Source organism: Haplochromis burtoni, unplaced genomic scaffold (assembly GCF_018398535.1).
Source record: "Haplochromis burtoni strain Fernald_Lab_line unplaced genomic scaffold, NCSU_Asbu1 Contig_40, whole genome shotgun sequence".
Classification (NCBI taxonomy): domain Eukaryota; kingdom Metazoa; phylum Chordata; class Actinopteri; order Cichliformes; family Cichlidae; genus Haplochromis; species Haplochromis burtoni.
In genome coordinates, this window is record NW_024582401.1 from 1,888,181 (window position 1) to 1,915,596 (window position 27,416).

The following is a 27,416-nucleotide window of genomic DNA, read 5'->3' on the forward strand; positions in this document are numbered from 1 at the left end:
AATGTACAATGAAAACTTGCGTACATTACATCGTAGGCTTAAAAAAGATCGACTGCAGAAGTCTAAATCAGGCCTTAGGCCTGTGACAGACAGGTTAGGTCTAGAGAGTACAACCCCAATCTTGGACAGGCTCCAAACTGATGGATGGATTTATGCAGAGCCTGATTGTTTCAAGACCTTGTGATTGGGATGAAGAATAATGACTTTTTGCCAAAACACCATGCAAAGTTGTTGATTTCACTGCTCAGTTGTGTTTATTACAGGTGTTGAGAGCATAACTGGATTATATAGATGAAGAAAGACCATGACCTAATGATCCTTTTCATTTCTTTAAAAAAATAAATACATAAATAAAGCTCCCAACAATCGATTACTTGCTAGAGTTTGGTTCTATATTTTGTAGCAGCGAACATGTTACAGCAGGGGGTAAAGGTTCATTTATTGGCTGAAAGGAAAGGTCTCAGTGACAAGAGAGGTATTTAATCAGCAGTTGTCAAAATTTAAGCCCAGGTGCCTGTGTCGGGTTGACCTTTTTGAGGCTACTAGCAGGCTGCAGGGATCCATTTGTTACCTCTGTGCACAGCAGCGGGTGCTTAAATAGAAACCACTGCTATACAACATTACTATCATACCGCCTACACCTCCCGTGGTCAAGATACACATTTTCAGACCAAACTCTGTTGGGGGAGATTTCTAGTGAAACATGATAATTTTATTGAATTTAAATTTAGCACCATACCTTTTTCCCCAAATAAGTTTCCCACAGGGGGATGATAACTGTAATGAGGTCCTGCAGTACATTTCAATTTAATTTCTTATCCTATGAACCTTGTAAACAGCTTCTCAGATCAACACATTGACAAGTTGAGTCGGCGGTAATGACTTTTCTTTTTTTTATTGGAATTAATCTGTCTCGCAGAATGTTGGAGGAGATAATTAACTAGTTCTTTCATCTTCATTTTAACTGGCATGTTCATTAACGGATTTGCCGTATCCAGTACGAAAAGACACCTTATGTTTCTGTTAATGAAAATAAACAAATAAATTAGTTGGACCAGAGGCGATCGAGCCGAGGCAGGGCTTTGGCAGGGTTGCTGGTTTTCAAGGCACATGGAGGCAGATTCATTATCTGGAATACGACAATCACGTAAGGATCATGAAGGGAGCACGGCCATAATGACCATGATAATGCAAGCTGATCCGTAATTCAAAGCTATCACCGAGGTATCAAACCTTATTTTGCTTACTTCCTGCAATTATAGTGATAAATTTATGCTTTTCACATTTCACTATAATAGGATGGATGGATGGTTTTAGGAAAAAGGAGACTGCTTTTGTGCATTGAATATTCCTCAGAGAAGATAGGCAATTGCAGAAGCAAACCTTAAAAAAGGGCAAACTGCTCTGTGTCACACCTCCTCAGATGACTTATCTACCTTTGGTTCTTGCCCAAAACTCAATATTGGTTAATGGGGCCCAGCTGTCAGAGACGCTTAATCTTTCTGTCATGAAAGCGGATGTATTCTAAGAAGAGAGAGCATATTTCCCACATCTATCCTCAGAGAAGATTCAATATCTCACTTCAGACAGCGTTAATGGTATCTGAAATATCACATTAAAACAATATGGAGACTTGCATAGCAGGACAGAGAAGCTTGAAGACTGGCAAAAATAGAACACAGTCTGGAAATCTTAAGAAGTGGTATTTTTGTACACATTTCTTTTATACTCACACACATTTAAATGTGACAGGATGCTTTTCACTACAATTTACAGCAAACAGGGTTGCAGAGCCTCTGCTCAAATCAAGACTGTGCTTGTGGTTTTTAAAACCCTTGGCTTTTATTAAATTTGTCGCACATTTTTATACTTACTTTTTTTGTTTCCTGTTATGCTTTTCATAAATGCAATTGTATTTAATTTATTTGTTATCGTCACTTGCCTTTATTCCATTTTGATCCAACAAAATCCAAAACATGGTGACCACAACAAATAAAAAAATACAATAAAAGAAAAATGTTTGTTTTTAAATACAAAAACACGATGAGAAATTGAACAAGAGGCAGGAAACTCTGATTTTCCATAGTTACCATGTGTCTATTATTATTTTAAAAAAATAATGTTTTGTGGTTCCCATCTTTCCCATGTTGTTCATTTCCTTTGGGAGTACATATGCAATATTGTCACTCTCTATACCTGTACACTGTATACATTTTTTTGCATACTGGCAATGTTAACACATTTGCTTCCATTGGAACATTTTTACATCAGGTATTTCCAGTGCTTTGCTTTGGACATACAGACATATGAAGGATGGGTGTAACATGGAGAAAGCAACTTCTCATCAACCTGATGAAACCTTATAAAAAGAGTCCAAAGAGCTTGTACAAACAAAAGTGGAATGAAGAAGGAAGAAACAGGTGGGACAACAAATGGAGTGAAGACAGAAGGGCCCATTATGTTCGCCACTTTGTTTGTGTCACGAGCCGCCATTTAAACTAAGGCTGCGGGCATGCCAGACTTGCTGTTCCGTTCTCCAGAAAAAAAATCCCAAAAAACTCAGAACAAGTATAAGAAGTATAAAAAGTCAAAAGCAGTTGCAATGCAATATCAGTGAGCTTTCACATCTTTTGAAGATGTTGCACAAACTCCTTCTGTGCAATTTGGATGTCTTTGAGTTCCTTTACTGCTGCATCATTCAGAAATGGTGTTAAAAACCGACACAAGTCACCTTTGCATCTCTTTGCTACTGCAACAGTAGCAGGTATAATGGGTCTATGGGGGTCAGTCAAGACTATACACGAGGGGATTTTGATGGAAGTAATGAATGCAGGTAAAACAAACAGGGCCACGAAAGACTGCTAATTAGTGCATTACGTACCAGACTAATAAAACACTAGAATTTTCCTCAACAAAACAGAAGCACAGACTTTTTGATGTTTGGTACCACACATCAAACCATAATACGAGTCACATTATCCTATTAAAAATGCTGCAAAAGCAACCGACAGCACAAAATCAGTGTTTAAGTCCGGTTCAGTGACTCTGATCAGTGCATACGTGACTTATCAGACAACAATCTCGGCCTTGTCAATCAAAGTGGCCACACCCCTAACTCACCTTTACAATCCCATGCGACAGGAAAGGATATTACCGAAACAGCAACTTAACATATTTGTTGCACTATTTAACAGCAATAGCAACTGTTTGCTGTCATGACGCTGTTGTACATTTAATCACTGTTGGACAACAACAGAACTCTGTGGCACAGAGGAATAAGCAGGATACGCAGTAAACGGCAGCAGCGAGGGATTTGAGCATATACAGTAGCACGAAATCCCTCGCCTGGAAACTTCTCTACAGCAGATCTTAAACCTGAACGCTCTAAAGTCAAAGTCTCATACGCCAACTATTCTCAATGCATCCTGCGTCACACACTGTTCTTGCTGTGCGTACAATCAGAGGTACATTAAACGCTGCATTTGCATATTACCTTGTTCAACCTGTGAAAGATCTTAAACAAGAAAGAAAGGGGGAGAAAAATGTTTGTGTACTGCTTGGTAGGTTTCTGTGTCACAGTTTTAGCTTTTCATACAAAGGCATGCTGGGATACTGGCTTATCGCCTCCCGTCTCATCCCCTCTCCTCCTCTTCCTCTTTCACTCCCTTCCCCTTCAATCCCTCTCCGCTTTTGACTCCCCGTGCGTCCCTCCCTCCTCTCCTTGCTATAGCGGCACACGGTATTTGCATATCAGTCGCCGAGGAGCTGTTACTCTGGTGGCAGTGGTTGTCGCCCTAGAGTATTCTTGTCTGGCATCACAACACAACTCTGAGATCAGAGAGCCCAAGCACTGTGCCTCTTAATGGGAAGATCTCCCCCCACAGGCTCCTCTACCCCATGCATTCTCCCCTGCTTTCATTTAATCCTCTCCCCTCGCCTGCTCCTCTTATTTTTCCCCTCCGACATGCTTTTCCCTTTTCCTTCCGCTCTCTCCTTCTGCAATCCTCCCTGTCTTTTCTTATCCTTCGCTTCTCTAGTGCTCTCCATCTCTCTGAATACTCTCTTAACTTTTATCCCCCCTCCACCCCATTTCTCTCTCTCTCTTTTTTTTGCTCTCTCCCTCTCGTGTGCTTGTTTTGAACACACCAGAACCAGGACATGGGTCTCTTGGGGTGCAGGGGGCTTCTTATATAACGTAATAAAAAATTCACACTTTGCATGTTCTTATTATGGAGAGAAGAAGAAGAGAGGGATGGGGGCTAGAACCTCAAATTAAAAATAGCTAAAGACTGTGGCGAAAGAGGGGATGGGGGTGGGTTGAGGGGGCAAACACAACTACATGTGCCACGAGCGCACAACAAGCTTGGCGCCTCGCACTCGCCTCTGAAATGTAGTACAGGCGAGACAAAGTGCTGCACAATTCCTTTTCATATCCACCACTACATCTACATAATGTGTACTGCGTTGCGCGGCGCAAACTCATTTCTTCCTGATATTACTTCTCAAATGGAAGTTTCCTCATGAAAAAACAATGCAATTACCATTAAATTGATGCCTGTCATGCCGTGCCCCCATTTCCACATTATCAGTCATCAAAGGAGAGGGGAGGTGGGGTGGATATTGTGGAACTAGGAAAGGATTCGGCTGCCTAATGGTGCACCGCTTACAATATTCCCCTCGTTCGACGGATATGAAAGCCGTCCCGAGCAAATATCATAACAAAGTTGGGCTTCTTATTCATGGGGGCTCTCTTTCCTTTTTTTTCCCTTCTTCTTTTTTGTTTGAGTTGAGTTGAGTTGAAATTGCACCATGATGGACTCATTGGTCATTTTCAGTTGTTTTTTTTTCTGCTGGCGTGTAATGTAGCTGATTTAAAAGCCATAAAAGCCTGTTTACCACTGCTATTCGCAGATCATCTGCAAAGCATGAATTATTAATCCACCAGAGTGTCTCTTTCTCGTTTCGCCCTCTTCCTTTCTAGCTGTAAAAAAAACAAACAAAAAATAAACCACAACCCATAATGCCGTGCGAATGCATTAGTCATTACTCAACTATCTGCTAGGCAATGCAGGGCTGCGAGGTAGAGACGCGCACCGGGATTAGCTGTTGCAAAGATGGTTGGGTCCTAATGAACGCGTGCGAGGTCAAGTCACATAAGATGGAAAGAAGAAAAGCAGGCAACCAATTTTTGCATATTTTTCCTCCCCTTCTTTGTCCCCATCAAGGCATCAGCGTTTCAATTCAAGCTCAACAAAACGCACCCAAAAACAACATTCTCCACCTCCTCTCAGTATTTGTCTGTCCGTGGTTCTTCTTTTCCTGTCTCTTGGGTAGAGTTAAGGCTTGCTGTTGCTTCAAATGTGGCCCGCCATGATTGTTCGTCAGCAACGGAGCCCCTGAGTCTGCAGTGTTAATGAGGAATTATCAGAAATTAATTAAGATTAAAAAAGGTCCCGAGGTGAAGGACTTGCTTATTGCAGTGTGTATGTAAATCTGCTGTAATCCGCTAGCACGAGCACCAGCCAAACACTGCAGAAACAGTGGAAAAAACAAAAAACACTACGGGACTACTCAGACTATCATCGTCAGGAAGGCCCGAGACTGACGTGTGCAGCGAGAGGCAGGTGTAGACCGATGCGACGAGCCTCCTCCTCCTCCTTCCTCTTCTGCTGCTGAACAGGTGAGGAAAACAGTGGCGGCGGCGGATTACACGGTGTCATGCAGGGCCACAAATCCCGCATTAGTGATCCATCCTGTGCCGTGCACTGATTTGTTGACTAATGGAAAAATGCCAATGACACATTTTCCAGTTGCCTTCCTGCCTGTGTCCTTTCCTGCTTCTGCTGCTGCTCATTTCAACACGCCAAAAAAACCAACAACACACAAAACAAAAAAAAGGTTACAGCTTAACAGCCAGACTGACGATGTCCTCGTGCAGTGCTTTTTAACTACACAAACACACGCTGGGCTTCATGTCAGGGGAAGGGTTTCCATCCAAGGTGGCTTCATCATTACTTAAAGGTGAACAAAGCCCTCTGCGCCGCCCCGACGGGCCAACAGCTCAAGGTTAATCAGTGCATGAGGAAAGAAAAAGTGGCTTTCCCCTTGTAATGAGGGCTGCTCTTGTTTCTTTCCCAAATGGTGGCACATTATGTGGTAGACACCAGTGGGGAGATATGACAGTTTACATCAAACATCTCTGTCTCACCCATCATGCATCGCTGGTGTACAGGCCAAGTCCCGTTGAGATCTGGATGCCCGACATAGAGTCGACAGCAGCTCGCGCTCCAATAGCACACCAGAGTCATCCCTCACAGATGCAGGAACACACTGATGCAGCAGTATTCGCCGTAATAAATCGGAAACGAAAGCATGAACCGCTGGCTGGCCGGCCTCTAAAAAGTTTAGCATCAAAGTCATCTGCTTCTGCTTTTGTCCTCCTTCTCTTTTGGGAGGAAGATGTCTCAGTTAAGCTAGCAACAAGCTACAGTGCAGGAGGAGATCTGAGGCAAGGGAGCGGTGCCTAAAAATCTTGTCTTGTCATAAACAGTTCAGATTAAATGCAGCACACCTTTCTTGGATTAAATATGAACATGTGGCCATCAAGATAAATGAAGATAATGTAGAAAGTTTGAAAAACAAGACATTAATCCAGCTGTAGTTCCTGCAGTGGCCACTTGAGGCTGGCTACAATGGTGAGCCATAGTTTTGGACTCTCACGTTAAATGCCCATCATAATGTAACAGCATTAAAAACTAAGTCTGGAACAAAAAAGGTGTGCAAAAACTGTATGATGGGCACTTCCACAAATTCAGGCCACTCAAGTGGAAACGTTTATTAGTCTGTTGCTTACAAACAATTTGTATCTCCAATGGTGTTGCAGGCATTCCCAAAGTCATGAATGCTGGGGCCCGCTTAAAAAGGGGAAGTCACTAGGGTAGTAGTTATGACATTCATCTAGCAACCAAAGGGCTTCTGCTTGGTTTTGTGGTTCGATTCTGGAAAGGTATTCTGTGTAAAACAAACTGAGGTGGCGAGGGACCTTCCACAGGGAAACTTCTTACTTTGCATCTTAGCGAGTCTGTTTTTTGATCCTAATCAAACGTGCAAGCATTAGCTGATAACCTAGCAGTCCAAACATCATCTCTTCTGACTCCAAAATACATTTTGGCAATGACCAAATGGATGAAGTTTACAAATATAAAAATCCCAAAAATAGTGGGTGACACCATAGAGCCCACATTCATCCTTTATGTACAGGCTATGTTGACTGTAAATAGACTTTAGAGTGTTTTCAGCTGACTAATATCAGTAGTATTATGCTGTGTGTAGTACAAATACTAAATTATCCCACAGTCCATGTGGTTCAGATTTTTTTCACTTCAACATATTTGACCTTCTTGGAGCTCATTTTAGACTGGATGTCCTGCATAACTTTGTAATGATATCAAAATTTAACAAACAGGAGATTGTGCAACTTCACTGCACTGCAACTCGCGACAAACAACAAAATTTTCCACATACTAACCCGCTACTCTGACGCCCCAACACCAATAAGGCTCGCATTATGAAGGGGATGCATTCTCTAAGTGGGGAATACCAGAGCGAGGCGTGTTAAGCCTGTTTCTAAAATGGCTGAAAGGATTTTTTTCCCGCTCCTCTTCCCCTCAGTACTGTTTTAGGAAGCAATCAAGTGTTTGGAAATTTGCATTTCTTTGCAGGAGAGACTCATTAATTTGGAATTATTGAGAAAACTGTGCCATTTGTTCCACTCTTGTGACTTTTAATGCACCAGAGAGGCAGGGTTGTCACACAGGGGGATGATAATCAGAAAGCATACTGTAATCCTCTGGTTTGGCCCACAGATTCAACTTACTGCACTCTAACAGATGTAGACATACAATATGCATGAATGCATATCAGGACTAACACTGCTCACTGATGCATTTAAATCATCAATTGTCCGTTTATTCTTTATACCAATAATTTCCCTGCTTTTTTAGCTCCTGCTCTGGCACTTGTTTGTAGGAATTAATTGTAGGAATTAATATTGTAACAGACAAAAAAGGGATGATAACAGGGAAATTTTTTTAAATGACCTACAGCCATGAGCTTTGGATGGTGACCAAAACAATTAGTATGCAAATAAAAGCCAATTGCCACCTCTGCTGCTGAAAGAGCTTTAATGCCCCCAAAAAATACAAAAATAAAATGCAATTCCTCCTGTGGCCACTTGAGGTTGGTTTCATGTGATTGAAATTATTTAAAACTAGGCACTGAAATAATTTAGCCTTTATAGCTAATTTGACCCCTTTATAACAACTCTGTTTGGATTTTGTTAAGGAATAAATCTGATTGACAGTCATGCCAAAACTGCCAATGACTGTGAATCCTGCTAAATAAGCTCTCTACAGCCTTAGCTCATAACTTCTGCTGTATCCTCTCGTCCCAAAATTTCTGACACCCAGAAAAACTATGGTGTCCGCCAAAATGCTAACATCAAGGTTTTAAATGGGTAACAAGATTGTGGCTTTGTCCATCTTTTACATACTGTCTATGATACAAGCAGCCAAAATCACCCTTAGAGCCTGGACATCTGGAGCCCGTCCCGGTGGCTATGCTGTGGAGGTTTTTCAGTCCGACTGGTGGGAGACCTCAAGGGGATTTTTTTTTAACACTCTTAAATTGAAGTTAATTTAAATAAACAGCAATCCCTTCTTTTTTTGAAATTGGACTAGCATACCACCAGTACTGTGGTCAAGTGTAATGAAACAAGGAGTTTAAAACATATGACAGTTTAATAACATTCATATTTGCATAATTAGTCAAGTAATTTCATCATTTTCATCATTACTCAAACTACAAATAAATTAGGTTCATAAAAGGAAGGGGTTTTATTTTCTTTCTAAACCTACCATTACCACAATTGCCTACTGTATTTAATCCTTCTTGACTCCCTTTTTTCATCCTGCCTGCTGTGAAAGTGTGCCCAGGCAATCCGTTTGTCAGCCATCAGCTGCCTGACATTTGTATATAAAACATTTGTAATATAAAAGAGCGATTCTTGCTTACAATAGCAACTTAACTATCTCCTCTGAAAAAACCTTTGTATCCTAAAAGTATCGAGTATCCTAAAAGTCACACTTTCTCTTTCATGAACAGTTTCAAGTGTCAGAGTTCAACAAGGCTACAACAGCTAACAACAGTTAACAGAGGCTATCAGCAGCTAACAGAGGCTAACAGCAGTGTTTACCAAGAGAAAAGTTCAGGATATCCTCAACATCTCATCTTAGTATCGCTGTCATCAAACAGAACTGAGCTTCACAAACGCATCGACTTATATTGAACTCCTTTCACAAAGTTTAACAGCCTCCCTTTCGCTGTTCGAGAATTGCACGTATAAGGCACCCACCACACTGTGGAGTCATTACATTACAGTAGTTGGGATAAAAATCCTATTTTGACTAAGCGGTCCTGACAGAACTACCAAATCAAACTAGTTTTCACAATAATGCATACAACAAAGCACAACACACTAATTTTCGCATTCTACACAATGTAGTCATTGAGTTGTGTGGCAGTGACATATTTTGTATATTGTATTGTCCCTGTCCTCAAATGTTTATTTACAGCTTCTTCTGTTAGCTCCGTGGCTGTCTTGACACAATCGTCCCAAGAATATGCATCGCTTCATTTGCATGTGACACAAATATAGTGACAAGAACACCACCTTTTGTTACAATCAAACGAAATTACTGAAAGTGACCAGGTTAGTAACTGAAACTTAACATTGAATTCTTACCTTGCAACTTCAATGCACAAAGACAGGTCCAGTCTCAACAGAGACTTGCCGTAGGTTTCCTTTTTTGCACATTCAGGTTTTGAAAAGTACAGAAAAACTAAGTGGGCTATTTCGCCTCATTTTCATTGTTTCATTACGAATTCAATCTGGAACAGATAACCAAAATAATGGCAGCACTGTCCTAACACTTGATTTTTCCTGTGGATAGTGTCTCATAATATGAGCACAAAACCAGAAGAACTTTAGCCAAAAAGCAAAAACAATGTACTGTGTGCACTGCATAGTCCAAAACTGCAGAGCTTTTAATTTGAGCCAACAGAAACCATTTAATCTTAGGTGTCATCAAAGCAAGGCAAGGAAGCGTAGAGGCCACACAGCATCTGTATCAAACCAATTTACACACAATCCTACCTGAGCTGAAAATAGCCCAGTGAAGCACATTTTGCTGCTTAACTACACAAAATAGAATATTCAACATATCAGGTTTTGATACAGGTGGCAAGCTATCAAATTACCTTGGCAGCCTCACTGTATTTTAAGTCGCTTAATATTATACAGAAAGGCAAATTGAATAATGTGTCCATTTATATTTTTCTCAAGGGAAGCAAAAGCAATTTATCCACACTGCATAAAAGCAACTCTCTTTGAATACAGTGGATGTTGATGCATTGGGCCGTTTTCTGAAAGCTGTACAACCATCCCAGCCTTCTCCACTACAATAGATGTATATTCTAGGTTAGGCATCGAGCCCCTGGTGCTTGAACACAATGAAGCAATTTCCCTTCAGATATAGCTGGTAGTCACTGAACTACCTTTATTTTGAAACAGATAGCACTCTTTGACACAGTGACTGGAATAAAATGGCCAAAAGCGAGGCTGAAAGCCAGCACAGAGATGTAAATAAAGAAAAAAAAAATGAAGTCAGTCACGAGTCCACGAGCATTCAGTTCTTAAATCTCTGTTTGGTTTCCTCATTTAGTACGTTTAGTATTTCAGCACTTATTTTGGCCCTGATCCATAATTTAACCAAGAGCTGATGCAGAGCACAACTTACTCGGTATAAACTTGCGTTATTGGTACACAGCACAGGGGGGGTGGTGTTTTTTCCCCCCTTATTTTTGAAAATGCTGAATAAAGTTCTGCTTGGTCATTAAAATTCTGTTTTGTGGAGTAAACAAAACGACTTAGGTCCATAAACAACCTGCCATCCATTGCTAGTTGAGAGCTGCTACTAGAGTAAAAAAAAAAAAAGAGAGACTCTTTGGGTGACAGTAAGGAACTGTATATATTTATCACTGTCAAATATATATAAAACCCCACCAAAGAAATAAAGGGACACATTTAAATGGTAAACAAACGTTTGCACCATCTCGAGATAAAACTGCTGATTCAATACGGCCCTCCTGAATTGTTTTCTGCTAACTCTGCAGGTGTGTGAAAGAGTCGTTTTTTGGAGGGGGTTTTGCCGGGCCATTTAAATGAATCAGTGTCATGCATGGCCGGCGCCATCAAGACTCGATGAATACTTCTGCACATGAAAAGCGAAGGTGGGGAAGAGGTGGCAGTGAATCCATTAGCCTCGCTATGTCTCACTGACTCCATTGTTTTACTCGGTTTCCCGGCAGCAGAGGATTCACCTCTGCGATGCCGCTGCGCAGAGGAGAGAGGCAGGCGATGAAAAGAGTGAGCCCGGACCACACACCGATTTGAATGCGAGAGCAGTCAACAAAGAAAGGAAATGAGTGCTTGTTGTGGTTGTGTGGGCGAGCGGGTTGAGAGGGTCTGGGGGTGGTATGTACTGTAAATTGTAATTCACTATGAAGGACTGAGGTCACTGTGATCCAAGAGTGTGCACAAGACACACTAAAAACGATTTTGCTTTGGGATAACAGAAGCCTCTGTGCCTATCAAAACACAGACATCCTAACATCCTAGCCTATGAGGACGTAATCATTGCTTACAATATTACAATATTGTTCTATACCACGAGTTATTACATAGATCACACCCTTCCCCAACCCTGCCTCTGATTTCATGTATAATCTATTGAAGTTTCATGACGGTAGTTTCATGGTTTGATATTTTATTGGACCAAAATTTGTCTCATGACAGGCGGATTACTTATACCGCCTTATTTGCCAGTGACTGCGAGTCATTAGTACATTTTCTTTTGTGGATGTAAGAATAATTTTGAGCCTCATCCTTCAATACAGCTTAAACAAAAAGTATCTAACACAATGGCAACACACAGTCACTTGGAACATCATTCATATTGGATGATTTTGCAGTGGATAATTAAGTGCCAATACCTGACACACTGTGTACTCAGTATAAAACCTAGTGCGAAAGAAGAAAGTCGGGGTGATTAATGGGTATGTCGGTCATTTAATTTAAATAAGGGTAAGCAAGGTTTATGTCCTGTCAAAATAGATCATAGAGCAATAGCTGAAGGATGTCATCATTGCCCTTTTTTCTTGGCTTGTTAACTAAAACCTTCCAAGCAGAGCAAGAGCTCATTACATTTTTGGTGTGGATTCATGTGTTCTTCGAGTGCTCTAGTTTTTAACCTAACCAGAAGCAACTTCTGTCACACGCTCTGATCATTCTGCAAACCAATGGCATTGTCAGCAGAGCAAACATGGCACAGCCGACCTTCATGTAATTTCAAAAAATTGGTGGTCAGTCTATAACTGCATCGAATCTGGTGGGAAGCAACCTGTTTCCAAACGATCGTTGTCCAACTTGGACTGACTGTAGTCACTCTGAAACACATTGGGAAAAGTTAATTGTCTAAATAATAAAGGCAGACTTCCAACTTTGCTGATGAGTGCAAATGCGGCTCTTCACAACTTCACCCAACTGGTTGGCAACTGGTTGCATTCTGGTTATAATACTGTATGAAAGCAGGGTTGCTGAGCAAGCACCTATGTCAAGTTGAAGTTAAATCTCCATCCAGCAACAAGTAGAGGGATTTGAATTTTTTTTTTTGTCAAATCACCGAGGTTCTGCCTGGACTCTGAATATAAGCAGGTAACGTGAATGTCTCTGTTTTATACACAGCAACAGCTTTGCAAGACACAATAACAAATGTTCAGTTTTCGATGATGTAATACAATTAATTACTGTATATGGCAGCATGGTGGCACGGTGGTTAGCACTGTTGCCTCACAGCAAGAAGGTCCTGAGTACAATTCCACCAACAGGCCGGGGTCTTTCTGTGTGGAGTTTGCATGTTCTCCCCGTGTTTGCGTGGGTTCTCCCCCAGTACTCTGTCTTCCTCCCACCGTCCAAAGACATGCAGTTTGTGGGGATAGGTTAATTGAAAAATCTAAATTGGTGTGAATGCAAGTGCGAATGGTTGTCTGTCTCTGTGTGTTAGCCCTGCGACAGACTGGTGACCTGTCCAGGGTGTACCCCGCCTCTCGCCCTATGACAGCTGGGATAGGCTCCAGCGCCCCCCGCGACCCTGAAAAGGATAAACGGAAGTGAATGGATGGATGGATGATTACTGTATAATCAGAAACTGATTGCATGTAATTGCCAACTTGACCCCATTCAATCGCAGTCTGATTTTGTCTCATTGTTCTTTTGACGACCAAAGTCGCTTTGAAGGTGGCATCTGGCTGTGAGGGTTTGCAAACCCAGTCCAACCACATAAGATCATTTTGGCTGTGCCACCTTCTCCAACCACTGTTTGCCTTAGTGCTACTGTAGGATAATGTGATATTGTAATATGTATTAAAGAAAGAAAGTGAACATCAAATAATCAGAAAATAGAACCCTGGAACTTCCCGACGCTTATATCGCCAGCGTTTAATTTAAATGGAAACCTGTGAAGGTGTTGAAAGCTCAGTTGTTGTGCTCAACTAAAAGTAGACTGTTTGCAAATCTTTACAGCAGAGGGAGGTGAAAAACAAACTAATTAAAACATAGCAGTATTCCAACTCTACTGAGGTACAGTTCAGGTACAGCTGAGGCTCCACTACATGCTGTAAGTAGACTTACCTTAGGCATATGTTGGATGTAAAGTGTAGCTCCTTTCCATTCCCCAATTTTTCATGGCTTAGTCATGATATCTGATTGACATGCAACCTCCTGCTCTGTTAACCCAACACTGTTTATGAATGCATATGAATTTACAAAAACCAATAAAAGGTGAAAATGTCCTAACACAACAGTTAAAGGTTACAAAATTGCCTTTGGTTGACGTGTGGACTATTTTTCTGGAAAGCCTGGTCAAATGTGATTGCTTGGTTGAGCTGAGACTACGAACAGAAACCAGAAGCTTGCCTACAGATTCTGCATATTAATATGCAAATTTCTTCTTATAGGGATTAAGATATTATTGAATGCAAAATACAATTAAGCAATCACGCTGGGTATAATCAGATACTCACTACAGGGACTACAGGGACTTGCACTGGGATTTTATTATTCCCGGTTTAAACTAATTTATTTTTGTTCATAGCTGAACATATGCGTCAAACTTTTTTTTCTGTTTCTAATGCAATGATAGTGCCCACTCACAGGTATGAAAAGGCCTCCAATCCACCACATCCACTGTGGCTCTCAGGGTATGTGTTTCTTAACGCTTTCCACACATTTATATCTTACCCTCCATTGGTGATTGCGGTCATTAAGAGCAAATTGCTAAGAAAACTCCAGATTGTGACACTGGGCAATCTTTGTTCTAGCACCAGCTGAGCTGAGCTTTAAGGGATGCTCTTGACATTTCTGTTCAGCTGAAGCGCTGATTGCAAATAATGGCGTTGGAGCCACACGCAGATGAGAGATGGACAAAGTTAATGATAGCAGTGTGGGACAGAGTATGTTAGAGACACATTCAGGACTTCAAAATGTCAGGGTTATCAGGGAACAAAGAGGGTGGTTGATAAATATCTGATAAAAATTCAAAAGAGATGATGAGAAATATTTAAATGAACAGACTTGAACAAAAAAAGGAAACTTGTAATGATTAATTTGATTATGAAGACTGTGAAAGACAGGGAGACAAAAGCCATTCGACATTAAAGACTAAATTAATTTAGTTTCTCACGAGCTGCGCAAGGAGCGACGGTGGCGTGCAGCTCTGGATTTGAGCGATGTTCTTCCGCAGCCATTTGCAGTGGACAGGTGTAACAAAATGAAGGCCTGATGGGAATGAACAGGCGAGGAGTGGAACTTGCAGAGTGCGGGAAAGGTCAGGCAGAGTGATAAACTCTTTAGGTCAGATCTCATCAAACAGAGCACTGATCACTCTGCTGTAGGGATCTGTCGAAACAAACCTGTATCTTTGCTTAGTACACCTGTTTGTCTACACAATGTTGCTATAAAAACTAGGGAGGTAGCTTTACAAAGTAATAAGCTGTTCTATAATGTGTGCACACAAACACACACCCATGTGTGCCAGCCATTGTCCAATCTCAAATGAGGCCTGCGATCTGACACACTAGGTTTTTCTGCTAAAGACTACAGCTACAGGATGGGTGTCGCAGTCCTAAATGAGTCCAAGTGTCCAAATGGGAAAACTGTGGTTCCTAAATGAGGCATTACTAAAAGAATTTAGATTCCTCCCACTGCACACAGAGAGGCTAGAAAATAATATTTTATTTAGAGTTTAATTGCGGCTTCTGGCCCCGAGTGCCCCATCAGACAAACCATAATGGAATCTAATATGATCGAAATGATAACTGTGCTTCTCTGCGTGATCCTCGAGCATATGGCACTACACGCATTTGTCCTTTTCTCTTACAGAAAAAAAACAACTTACACGCGTGACACTGAGTGCCGCACTAACAAGACAGATATATTAAGTCTGCCCGATTATCACAGACTGGGAAAAGAAGCAAAGATTAAAATACCAGTTTTATTGCAGTGCAGCTCTAAAGGCTCAAAGAGCCAAAACAAGAACATGATGTCAGTGAAAGTGGAAGTATTCACAGGAATGCAAATTAAAGGGATAAATGAACATGAAACAGGCTGCTGAGCTTGGTCCTGTACAGTTTTAGACCATATTTTCTATATTTGAGTAAAAAACAAAGGCATTAAGTTGTATCTTATAAATAGTCCAACATGATGTAACTGGTTGGGGTTACTTTTAAAAAGTGACAGAGAGATAAATTAAATCCATCCATCCATTCTCTTCCACTTATCCAATTCAGGTTTGTTATATTATTACTGTTGCTGTGAACGGTCTAGTGGTTAAACATATGCTTGGTAAGAAAAATGCTGCTGGTTTGCTTCCAGCTGGAGAAACAAATCTGCGTTGGGGTTGTGTCAGGAAGGGCATCTGGTGTGCAAAACCTCTACCAAATAAAACTTGAGGTGCTACTGTTATAACCCCTCGTGGGAGGTAAAAGTAGCATATTGCCACTGTTTTAAAATACACGCACCAGATTGTTCAATGCCGTCCTTTTTGCTTAATGTTCCAAAGTTTGTGACAGGAATTAGCTCAGCTAAAACTCCTGAAAAATTAGCCTTTAGTATGTTAGCAATCACTATGTTTCTAGTTTGTTTGTTTTTTTACGTTTGCCTGCTAACGCTAGCTAGATAAACTGTACAGGTGCAACTCCCAAACACACATATCAGTGGGATGGACTAATAAAACTAGAATTTCACTCTTTTGCTTCAGTTTTGGTGAGTGAAATTCAAGTATTTTGTTCATCTCTGTTTGCCTGCAAACTGCTAGTGAACCATCAAAAGTTGAGGAACCAAAACTGGCAAACAAGCACATCTTGGTACTTAAAGTTACCTGATCTACATCAGATGTTATAATGTTATCATGTTGCCTAGCAAACACCTACGAATGGGCTGAAATAATTTATTTGTAGTGTTTACAGGTGTCTACAACACTTCAAAAAGGCATCAAACATATTTCAAACAATAATATTTCATTTATATTCACAAAATGTAATTATACAAAATATATGCTGACATCATCTGACATCATCAGGTTGCCTACCAATCCCCTAACAATGGCCTAAAATCACACAACAAATAATACTGAGGCATGGGAAGTAAATTTTAATGATTGTGGCTAATGTGGCTAATTGTTTGATCTAATAATAAGAGGAGGAGTTTCATGAGGAATGAAATATTTCCTGTATCTATCTTTGTGGCACTAGAGCTGAATCAGTCTGTTAGGCTACGTTCACACTGCAGGTCTTAATGCTCAATTCCGATTTTTTGATCAAATCCGATTTTTTTGGTCTAGTTGTTCACACTACAAATAAAATGTGACAGCAAACACGCTCTAGTGTGAACGGTTCACGGCCCTCAAAGTGGCCCGCATGCGCAAAAGAAGACATCACACACAACGCGCTCTGTTTACGAAAGTAAACATGGCGGCTACAGAGCCAGTAGGTGATGTTGCAGCAGTCTATCAATTTCTCCTCATATGCTAATCAAGTCCAAAACCTCAGTTTCTGTCCATTGACTCGCCCCGTCTTCAGTTTCTGCCGCCATGCTTTCCTGTTTGTCTTCTCCGGCGCTGAAAATTGGCGTCTGTCTTGTGTCAGTGACGTAAAAGACAGATTTAATGCGACATGGCCATTCAAGGAGCGGTCGCTTTCTAAACATCGGATATGTATCGGATTCAGTACCACATACAAAAGTGACCTAGGTCGGATTTGAAAATATTGGACTTCGAAACTGTCATACCATGATCGGATATGGGTCGCATATGGTTATGCCTGCAGTGTGAACGTAGCCTTACCAGATGGAAGAAGGGTATGTAGTTAATAAGAGTGCCCTTTAAACATACTGCTGTATTTTTAACAGATTCAAAAAGATTGTATGTGGTGAAATGAAAATGAATTTTAAATTGATATGGGGAAAAAAAACATGCTCTTACAATATCATTTAATTTCCAAACTGCAGTAAGGTACCATTTGACCATTTGTCCCCTGATAATTGGTACAACTGACTGCCTGTAAGAACCATGAGCCTCCGGTGAAGTCTATGCTGCAAATAAATGGCAAAAATTGCTCCGGCACCAGGAAAAACAGGAAAAAACATGTGACTTCTCTGCTCATTATAGCATGCCTCACTGTGAAGCCTCAAGTTTCACCCACAGCCAGGATTTATCATGGAGGCTGGTGTCCGTTTGCTTTACTTCCAGCTGCAGCTGTGATGAATTCCTCACAAGAGTAGCCTTTGACTTCAACCCTTAGTGCAAAAGGAGTTCAGATAGAAAGGATAAAATGGAAAGCACACCCAGCAACGCGGAGGCCTGGCCGGGATCTCAACAAAAGGATAGCGAGCTCATCAAAAGGTCAACACTACAAAAGTAACATAAAAAGAATGTTGTTTTGACATCACTCTTTTTAAAGTCAGTCTCATCCATTTTATTCATAAAGGAGAAGATAACAATACGAGGAGACAAGACCGCCCGAGAAGTGATTGTCAGGAGGAGGGAGGCATGCGGCAAATGATATGACACACTTCCAAAGGCATGCTGGCGGAGACAACAAATCCACCCACATCTTTATCTGTGATCAAAGGAAAGATTTATGATTCTCTGCATTTGTAGTCAACTCTCCTTCCCCCTATCTCCCAGACTTCTCGCACATTATCTCTCTGAGTTAGGGCTATCAGAATGAATTTGCCAGCCGACATTTTTGACCCTCCACCAACGCATCGTTGAAATTTCCCCAGAGTGACACTTTCATCAGGCCACTTACTTTCTTGACCTTCTGCAACTTGTGCCCTTACTATGGTATAAACACAGCTAATGCGCTATGCCTGAGAGTCTCGAGGCTTTCTGTCTCACCCGCTTCTTTGGACTGACAGGTTGCAAGTTGGATGGATGGAAGCAGTGTCTGAGACACTGATGGTTGTACTAGATGGGGAAAACTAGATGGTATATTGAGCTAGATGACTTTGTTAATAGGTCCAAGTTGTCTGACCATAGTGATGGATGTGATGGATGAGAGTCTGTGAGCAATTATCAGAAACCCTAAACAGTGTCTAGAAAACACGAATATAAATGTCATATTTTATGAGTCAGTCCCTTAAAGAATACAATGACTAATCTTAAACCCTGTGTCAGGGATGCAATGTGATAATTCAAGCCAAAGGATAGTGTTCACAAACTTTTTTATTTGGCCATCAGAGGACTTAAAAAAGATGCATCAGGGGAAAAAAAGGATATGTGAGCTAAATATTTGCAACATGAATCATCAACTGAGTTATTTCATGAACTCAAAAACAAACTATAAAAAACAATGAGCCTTTATAAAAACCCAGCAAGGGTGATTCATTTCATAGTCTCCATATTCTCTCTTCTAACTTCTATTTCTTCCCTGTTCCATCTGCCCCAAAAGACATTCGATTCTCAAATTCATACATCATGAAATCTGGACAAACAGTCTCTCCATTAAGTACTACTGAGAACTACTGAGCAGTCTGCAACCTTTTTCATTACCACTATGAGCTTCAGGATGTTAGATTTAACAGATTTAAAATCTTTCATAAAGTGGCTCTACAGAGGGTTAGGTACATGCTATGTGCTACACGATAGTGCATGTGCCTGTATTCAATTGAATTGAATTGAATTTTATTTATATAGCGCCAAATCACAGCAACAGTCGTTTTATACTGTAAGATAAAGACTCTACAAAGAAAACAGAGAAAAAACCCCAAAATCATATGACACCCTATGAGTAGGCGCTTTGGTGACAGTGGTAAGGAAAAACTCCCTTTTAACAGGAAGTTTTACTTCCTGACAAAATTAAGGTTAAAAAAGTAAGACTTATACAGCACTAGCAATAAAAGGAGAACTTCAGATTTAGATATTAAAAATAGAAATAACACTGATAATACTTAATTAATGGTAAATGATAAGAGGAAGTATTTAGGTATTTTACTCCTGCTAACTGAATAATCAGCTAACATGGATGAAGTTGTGTGGACTATTTGCCTATGTACAGTGTGGCTAAAGGGAGCAACACAATGACCCAAGCTGTGTGCACTAATCTAAAAGTCAGAAAACGTTAGGTGTGTGGATAATACATGCAATGCTAGCACCAGTAGTCTTGTTTTCCTTTAGGTTAGCATCCCAATGCTTGTGCAGTAAGTGTTTTTACACTGCTTTGGCTGAATAGCTATTTGTCTGTTTATTCTTACACAGTCTATACAACCATTTATTTTCTACATCAAAATACAGCCAAACCGCACTGATTACATGAGATGTCATCTGTCCCACTTTCCACCCTGCTTGTTTACTGCATCCATTATGTCCATTAACACAGGGGGAGTGGGGCTGCCAAGGCTGGTAGTGACCGGTGGCTATGTAATCTAACAGTGAACCAATATCATGCAGCAGTGATATTAATGACAAACCAGTATTTCTCTCGAGCAAAACACGAATAGCTGTATTAAATGGTTTAGTTGACTACTCCCTTAGCTCCATGGCTTCTCGCAAAAGCACCTCAGCTTTTATTTATTTATTTTGTTTTTTGGAATCCTCATGCTTGGTATTAAAGCATGAAAATACAGATATGGCCCAGCCAATAATCAATATTTCAGGATCCATGCACCAGTATTTTTTGTGGGCAATAATCAATAATATCTAGAACTATGTCTTTATTTTCCATCTGCAGTTGTCTTGATAACTGTTAAATGCTCTCTGTCGAAATCTCTCCTCTCTCAGAAATTATGTTCACATAAAGATTACAAGGACAAGAGTTAAAAACACATTCATAAGCAGCTCTTTGTCATCGTCGCAGTTCTTTAAACCCATTTCAGCAGATCCTCTCACCAAAAAATAGACCATATTGTAATAGACCATGTTGTCTGAGAGCTGCCCCTTTCATTCATGGAAAGAATAGCTTACCAGCAAGAAATGCATTAGCACAGCTAACTACTCAGACGGAAGAAAATTAGAGTGACAGTGCACTATCATTATGTAAAGTTTATTTGGGCAGGCAGGTTGACTCACAGCACACTTTCATCCACAGTGACAGCCTGGCAGAGTTTCTGCAGAGAGAGGAAGAAGCAAGGCAACATCTCGGGATGCACCAATTGTGAAATTCTGGGCTGCTGCCGATACCTTTTTTGTTGTTTTGTTTTATTTTTCAAGGTATTTATTCACCCTGGAGGTATTTATGTAATTTTTCCTCACATGAATATACTTTTGCAACTTGAGCCACAACCTTCCTACACAGCCACTTGTGTTAATCATAGGGATGTACCCACATATTGGCTGAATATCTGTATGGGCAGATATTTCCCTGTTGCCTCAAGTCATCAGATAAGATGGCAGATATTTATATGTTGTGTGATATTAATTTAGTGCAGGCTAAAAACAGGAAGTCTTTAAAAGACTTCACCTACTCCGCATAAAATTCCTTTTATTCTGTTTAAAAACCTTATGCCACACCTCACGTTTTGCTAGGAAAATGAAAAATATGTGCATCGATTTAATGAAACACGTAAACATAATAGGAAATACAATAAGGTAACTATAGCAAATATTTTGTATTTGAACACCTTTATTCTTTCACACAGTCTGAACACAGATTTCTTGTCATTTCTTTAAGTAGACTTCAGGAATATGTAACCCATATCAACTACTCCCTGTCACATGACCCACGTCAGCTGATTTGAGGTCCCTCTTCTGATTGGCTCCTTTCACGTCGCGGCAACTCTGAAAACCGGCTGTGGAGGGATACTTCCGGGTTCGACTCCTGCTGTGGCTGTGAGCTTATGGCATTTAGAGCGGTATTGGAAAACAAAGCGTTTTCTCTCCTCAATTCATCTTTAAACTTTAAACTCAGCGGTAAGTGTCCTTAATATCTTACAACCTTTGGTTGTCAGTAACCAGCCGATCGTTTTCGCGATTAAAAAATGACTTTGTGCGGCAGCGTTCCCACCGCGAGCAGAACTCCGGTTCAAAAACCGCTGTTTTTGAACACTTCTGTTTACTTAAGCATTTTTATGGGCTTACTTTGAAACAAAGTGCGATTGAATGATTATTGTTATGTGTTGCCTTGAATTCGGCTATGCTGTCTGTTAGACAGTTGTTTTTCTTTATTGTTGTTTTTGTATTGTTTGTAGCGAACGCTACTGGAATGTATAGATTAAGCTACGTAGCCAAGATGATTAATGATTTAACTGTTGTACATTGATGATGATGATTTATGATGATTTGCATTGTTACCTAGACTTGCAGAAGAATATATTTGTTTACCGGTAAACTGAATTGAACTTGATGTGCTAATGGACATTTTTCTGACCTACAGGTCAGGTTTTTTTTTCCCCTTTGAATTGATCTTCTTCATATTGAAGTGGCGAGCCGGTAGGACCATTCTTTGTTTTCCCCTCTTTTCCCCCACTTAGCCGTCTTTGGATTACGGACATATTTCCCCCTTGTATGAAGCTGGACCCTAAGGAGGAATACCTTAAAAGTGAACTTTAAAAAGAAAAGGACCAAAAAAAGGACTCTTAGCAAAAGGACTCTTGCACAGAAAAATCACAGCATTGATTTATTATTTAATTGTGGACATTTACGTTGTGTGTTGTGTTAATTATTTTGTTCCATTTCCCCTTTCCCCTATTTATTCAATATATTTTTGGTACAAGACATGACAGTCTTTGGTCTCATCATTCACACCATCTAGGCTCCATAAAGAACTATTTCTTCTGCGCGTCAGTCAGTAAATTCATCCATTGACATAAACTAGTCCTTTAAATAACTTAGCGTTACAAATAGTTCTCCAGTCTTCTTGAAGGACATTCAAAGTTCTTCTTTGGATGCTGGCTGCCTTTTGTTCTTTTCTATGTCTCGATGATCCCACACTGCTTCATTAATGTTGAGGTTCAGGCTCTGGGGAGGCCAATCCATGACTGTCTGTGTTCACTGTGTGTTTACTTACTAAATAAGACCAGTTGTCACTGATTTCCAGTTCAGTTCTTGTGTAATCTAGCACACCTCAGCCCTTGCTAACTGTTTTTTGCCATAAACAATGTCTTCTTGACAGCCAGCCTTCCACTGAGTCCATTACTGATGAGGCTTCAGTGAACAGATGGATCCAATGAAGGACCAGATGCATCTCTCAGGCCCTGTGTCAGGTCTTTGCTGTATGTTTTCTTATTTTATAAAGACATGACTTTCAGCTACTGATCATCTGCTGTAAATTTCTTTTAGCCTCGATACTTCTTTTATCCTCCACTGTCTAGTTTCCTCAATTTTTTTATGGAAACACTGCATAGCATGCTGTTTGGGAATCACCTCTTTGGTGCCAAATATTATTTTCTGCCTGTTACACTGTGTTATCTTTTGAATTTTTCATAGATTTAACTACAGAAATGGGAACAAAGATGTTTCTTTGTGACATGCTGCTAGTAAGTGGCTAAAGAAAAGGTTGGTTCTTTGCTAAGCTATATGTTATGAGTAGACACAATACCAATTTATCACTTACGTTATGTGCCTTTTTTGTGCTTGAATGATTCATAGATCAGTGTTAATTGGCGTAACAAACAAAAAACATTCCTCAGAAAATGGTCAGGTACAAGAACCGGACTGAAAATCACTGGAAAAAGCAGTCAATGTCCAAAGAAACACATTGAAAGACCTTCAGAAAGCCTGGAAACTATTATAAAAATTTTCCACAGTACTGTATTTGCCTGGAATGAGTAAAAACAACAAAATAAAATTGAGGGAAAATAATGTACTAGCATCAGGTAAAGGCCAAACTTATTTTAAACATGGGCATCAACCAAGAATTTCATAATAGGTGTATCCAAGATAACTGCCTCGCTCAAGAGCAGTTAGGATGCATAATTGAACTAAGAAGTAAACATGCTCTATGAGTTGCTTTCAGGTCTCACGTGCAGCATGTCCCTCCCGCTTTGGGGATTTAAAAACTCTTTTAACCACATATATCTTCCCTTTTCCATTAGCTATCACTGCCCTAAAACTTCATATTGGTTTTCTAGCAGACTGGAACCAATCTGCAAAGCAGGAAGTCTTCCCCAAAGCCAGCGCCAGACTATCTCTATCTCACAAACAGCTCAACAACCCTTTATTTGTGCTTCCATTCCTATACTGCTGTTGCAATAGCGTGTCCTTGCAAGAGAGGAATACACAATGTATATACACAAGGCAAATATGATCATAATACCCTGCTGCAGACATGACTATATATATCTAATCATGAAAATGTAAAAAGTCCATTCAGTTTTGTTAAAAATAACAACTAAGAGTAAAAAGGTTCTTAGAACTGCAAGATGGCCTCAGCTGTTGAATAAAACTGGCCTTTTTACTCTGTTTAGTTTTTCTTTTTGCCCACACTGTAGCTTTTACCTCTGGGTTAAAAACCATTTAAGACATCCAAGACAGGTTAAACCTGATTCGAACCTGAGCGGCTTTGTTCAAGAGGAACGCTGGCCTCAATTTTTACAGGATTATTGTCTGAAAATCGAGTAAACCCAGGGTTAATTGTTACCAATGTGAACCAAGGGTTAGGGTTCAAAATGACAACTGAATCACATTTGCATTTTTCAGTCAAACCTGCTAAATTAATTTCCTCATTCTGCTTGCTCTTTTTGTAGCACAAGCCATCATAAAGGCCTTGTAGTGAAAGCTTGCCTCCTGTCCTTCAGTTAAGCCATGGTTAATTTGAGTAATTCACTTTACTTGTTGTCCATTTCCCTCTAAAGAATTAAGAGATGAAGCCTGCTTTCCATTTCCATTACAATTTAGCACAGCCATGACATATACCTTAATAAATCAGCAAGTAATTTGGATGCACTTTAGTTTAGACAATGCTGAAAAGGAAAAATAAAAAGGCTAAAAGAAAGGGAGACCAATATAGATGTATGATGCATATGTCAGCAGCTTAGAGACATCTCTCGTATCAAATAACAAAAAACAGAATTTAGGATAACAAGCATAAACGCGACAGAGCCAGATAAGAAACTGTCAAAAACTCGAGAACACAAGATGGTGCTATAAAGAACAATCAAATCAAAAAGTGAACAATAACCCCTAAAAAACCCAAAATTAAATAAATAAATATAATAAGTCTGAAGATGGAAGCGGGAAGGACATTTTTGTGTATATGTGTTTGCAAGATGCTGAGTTAGCTGGATGTGCTGGCTGCGTCGACAAAATGATTCCCCAGCTGAGCTATACTGCACAAATCTCTTGTAGAGAAAGAAGAGTGAGTTACTTTAAATCAGCACTGCAGATTGTCAGCACGCCTGGCGCTCAAAGGATGAACATGTGAACAGAGAGAAACTAAACTTTTTTGACAGATTGGAGTTGAAATTATTTAAGCATTTCTCAGAGGTAGAGTTGGTGGATCAACTGATCCGGCCTACTTTAATTAAAAGCTTTCTGAGGCACAGAAGCAAACTTTAGACAGGTGTTTTCACAATTAATGTTGTAGGTTTCTGTGGCGGGTTTAAATTCTTTGTTGCAGTATTGCAAACAAAAAGGGTGATGTTGCCATTTCTACCTAAAATGCTCATCCGGTGAGAAAAGAAGCTGCAAATTAGTTGAGATTTACCACTAAAAACAAAAGTTACTCAGGCGATGAAATGAAGGAAAGAGAGGTTACTAACAGACAACATATTTCCGCTTCCCATGCCTTTATTGTGATTTAATGTGACAACCTTGCACAGCTGACTTCCTGTGACATCTTCATGTAGCATATTTATGAAACTGCAACTCGAGACACACACACACGAGCTGAAGTATGGAAATGTACATCATCAGGCTTAGCATTAGTTCAGTCAGGCTAGCTCAACCACAATCAGCTCATCTCAGTCCATATAGCAGCTGATGGTTCAACTGATTCCGGTTATTCGATTCAGCCTGGGCAGGTTGTCGATCTAATACACAGAGACAGACAACCATTCACATGTTTACATTCACACCTACAGCCAACTGAGAATCACCAGTTAACCTATCTCTGCGCATTTACACCATTTAATGTTTACTGTGGCGTTGTTAGCACGTTAGCAAGAGCAAACATAAATTTGTGGGACTGTTACATCAGGAAGGGGTAAAAACAGAATCTGCCACCTTAAACAGGTGTATCCATCTGCTCTACTGACCCCTTGTGAATAAGTGAGCAGTTGAAAGAACCTTTTGTTTACCCTGTCCAGAGCATCACTGCAAGCCGCTTTGCAACCCTCCTCTACTACTGGTGTTTCTTAATTATTTAGTCCCAGAATGCCTGCTCTGTTATATAGGGCTGTCCTTCAAACAGCACTAGGATTACTTGATATTTTTTGGGTGTGTGTAAATGTTGCATGCACAACAAAAACCCCTAAAGGTATGGATTACAACATCAGAGATTTCATTAGAGGCTGCAGATCTGCTTGACCAGAGTACAAATAAAGTCAGTCAGCATAAAAACAGACCTTTGCATAGCCTGTCATAGCTGCGTTGACTGGCTTGTAAAAACACCTTAAGTAAGTAAATATAAAGTATTACACTATTCCCAGAAGAAAACAGCAGCAAACACAAACACGTCAATAGCTTTCACTCTGGAATTGCCAAATAAATGTTGAGCCTGTGAGAGCAGCTGGAGTCTGGGGTTACACGTATGTTTTTGGGACAAATTTCAGTTTCTCCTGATGTTAATCCAACTTACAACCTTCTTTTTGGGAATTGGAGGTTAAAGAAATATGTGTGTGTGAAAAAGGTTATCCTGACTAAGAGAAGTGGGTTAGTTGTGGTTTAAAGACCGTGTGGTTGTGTAAAGTGGCCTATAGAGACTTAAGTGCAGACGCGTAGTGCAAGCATATCAGGCCTAGATGGGTAAGTGAGACTGGCAGCGGCGTGACTGCGCATGTTCTGTCTGTGCGCATGGATGCATCAGTGTTATTCTGAATGCGTTAAGCGTGTGACTGTCACAGCAAAGTGAATGTGTGACTGTCATTTGGACAGCTGAGACCTGCCGCGTCCTGATGTTTGCACAGCCGCCCACTCCAATATGTCTGCAGAGCCATGAGAAAGCTCAAAGCAAAGAGAAAAATATTCAAGCAAAATGTTTTCCACAGGCAATGATCCCTGTCTGTTTGATAGCTCAAAAGCTTAGAGAGACACACACTTATAAATAACTACAAATATGTGCTTTTAGAAGGACATGTAGATGTACAAACAGATATATCTATTGGCACACGAGTACCATGCACCAACACAAATTGGCACACAAGTACAGATAGATATACACACTCAAAAAACAGCAATTGAAACCAAGAGAGCCTATCTATGATTTTGAATCAATTGTGGCCAGTTTTGGAGAGGTTACACTTTTCCTCCATGATGCTCCAAGCAAAACAAGCCTGTGTTTTCTCTACTCTGGTCTTATCTGACATCTATACACTTTATTATCTGACACCTGCAGCTGTACGCTGCCGTTAAGAAAGTGAGATGTTCAGGAAAATGAACATTTCTGACTTAAGGCCATTTTGGAAGCAATCACAGCAAGGATAAATGAGCAACTGACCCCTTTGGCTTAATCCAAAGAGGTTAATGCTTTAAAGATGGAAGACTTCCAAGCAATAAAACTGGAGAATATTCGGTTGAAGTTTCACTTAACATTTAAATGCACAACGCTTAACACCTGAACACTCTTACTGACATTTAAATACAACTGCT

The 27,416-nt window shown here is 40.3% G+C and overlaps 1 protein-coding gene and 1 long non-coding RNA gene across 3 annotated transcripts in view; one reads left to right on the top strand and one right to left on the bottom strand.

Annotated features, from left to right (window-relative positions):
- Positions 1-27,416, bottom strand: part of LOC102314322 (interleukin-1 receptor accessory protein-like 1-B) — a 322,298-nt gene that overhangs the window by 228,464 nt on the left and 66,418 nt on the right. The gene's annotated exons all lie outside the window — the stretch shown is intronic.
- Positions 21,349-22,223, top strand: LOC121814370. The gene is made up of 2 exons (XR_006054291.1): positions 21,349-21,581; positions 22,045-22,223. It is a non-coding gene; the product is annotated as an uncharacterized LOC121814370 (long non-coding RNA).